Source organism: Palaemon carinicauda, chromosome 28 (assembly GCF_036898095.1).
Source record: "Palaemon carinicauda isolate YSFRI2023 chromosome 28, ASM3689809v2, whole genome shotgun sequence".
Classification (NCBI taxonomy): Eukaryota; Metazoa; Arthropoda; class Malacostraca; order Decapoda; family Palaemonidae; genus Palaemon; species Palaemon carinicauda.
The window spans coordinates 93,274,251-93,276,750 of NC_090752.1; positions in this window are offsets into that span (position 1 = coordinate 93,274,251).

Genomic DNA, 2,500 nt, shown 5'->3' on the forward strand with positions numbered 1-2,500 from the left:
GCAACAGTAGTATACATTAATTAAACGTTTAGGCCAACTGCTGGGATCCTTGAGGATCACTTAGCACTTCTTACAACTACTCGAGAAATGAGTTTATATAGCCAGAATTTAAATTATCTGATCCAACAATGCCCATGATAGCCTTCAGTGTTATCCTGAATTATATCGAGGCCAAAGTGGGTGGAGCCTCATGAAGTCATCCTTCTGACGATAAATATTGGTGAAGGTTTAAAGCCAAAATACGGTACCGGTTATCATTTTTTTTTTTTTTTTAACAGTAAATAGGTAGGTAGATAGACAATAAATGAAAATTGCTTGACATAGGATATAGCAGTTATCAAATCAAGCTTGTCTACTACGTTTTTGAAAATTACCAACTATTCCTTACACCTTGTCAATCTGATTGTGACCTATAAAGTAGACTGTAATTTCTTAGGAAACTTATTTTGGGAGTTAGACTAATAATCGAAGTGTTTTTGTATTTATTAACCTATTTTGTTGGTTTGTTCATTATGACAATTATCAGTGGAGAGCTTTCAGAATTCATAATGGTGTACTGTTTAGCTTTTATTTAAACTTTTGTGTCATTGTTGGCAGAGGTATAGCCTTCGTTACGTATAGCCAATCATCGATCGAGAAAGAGGGAAGAAATGCCGTCATAAGTTACGTAACGAGTGCGTTCGAAACCTTTTCTCTGAATAAGTTGGCCCGTCTTCAAAAAAAGTCACTTTTACATTATAAGTACCAAATTTATTCAACCTACGTAATGCAAAATATAGTCAAATTTTATGTGTAGATATAATATGCATTCTGAAGAAGCGTTATATCAATGAAATTCATAGATAAAAAATTATTGCGAAAAAACCGTGTTACAGAGGCCCTGAATCTCATAGTAGTAACATTAGAAAAAGCATATGAATGCTATGTTTGTAAATCAGCTATTCTTTGGTAATGGGAAAAGATTAAATGGAAAAAGGCCAATGGCATAAGACCACATCTTTTGATTTGATGATATTGACTGAATGACTTGTATGCACCTGGTGTCACATTTAACGAAATAAACCTACCCAATTTAATGTACATATATATATATATATATATATATATATATATATGTTTATGTATGTACATATATATATTTATATATATATATATATATATATATATGTATATATATACATATATATGTGTATACATTCATATATATTTGTATATATATATATATATATATATATATATATATATATATATATATATATACAGTATATATACAAATATATATATATATATATATATATATATATACTTATATATATATATATATATATATATATATATATATAATTGTTCATTAGCTACTCTCCACTTGGTAAGGGTAGAAGAGACTCCTTAGCTATGATAAGCAGCTCTTCTAGGAGATGGACACTCCAAAATCAAACCATTGTTCTCTTGTCTCGGGCAGTGCCATAGCCTCTGTACCATGGTCTTGCACTGTCTTGGGTTAGAGTTCTCTTCCTTGAGGGTACACTCAGGCACACAATGGTTATTTTATTTCCATTCCTAACTGGGTTTTTTTCCATGTTGGAGCCGTTGGGTTTACAACCAGGGTTATAACCCTTATCTAATAATAATGATAATAATAATAATAATGATAATGATAATAATAATAATTGTAATAATAATAATTCTGAGAGAAAGGACGTTTGAAGGAAAGTAGTGAACGTTTTGGACTCTTTCGTAAAACGATTGAGATAACGACGATAAGTCAGTATGGAAGGAAATCTAATGATCCCCTCTGATATAGATTAATTATTGAGTGGGAAAATAATGGTCACCAGAGCCCTCTTTTGCTAACAGTCCTCCCGTTTTTCATTCCATGGTTTTTACCTGGGCGAGATACCCGTGATGTATCAGCTCTGTCATCGAGACGGACGTTGATAAAACACGTTCTGAAAAATTCGTTTCATTTTCTAAATTTGTTTTCGGTGATAAATGCTCCTCGGCGCGAAGTATAAAATTGTATTATCTATTATGCAATGATTACTTGTTGGCATCTGTAATGAATCCATTCATCTCGCCAGACAAGAATTATGCCCTTGTTAATTTGGGTGATTAGATTGACATAGGGGTTGTGGTGGTCGATGTGGTAACGTCCCTGACTGTTGAAAGCCAGACTGGGGTTGGAGTCACGCTCAAACTCGTTACTTTCTTTGGTCGTTGCAATCTCACCATCGTTGTGAGCTAAGAAAGGGTGTGTTTGGGGCGCCTATGGGTCTATCTGCTGAATTATCAGCAGCCATTACCTGGCCCTCCTTGGTCGGAGAGCGGGCTTGTGCGCGTGATCATATACAGTATATACATGGTCAGTCTCTAGGGGACTGTCCTGCTTGATAGGGCAATGTCACTGTCCCTTGCCTCTGCCATTCATGAGGGGACTTTAAACCTCAGAGCTCCGCTTTATCAGAAATTGTTTGTGTGAAAAAGCTTTTAGAAAGATTTA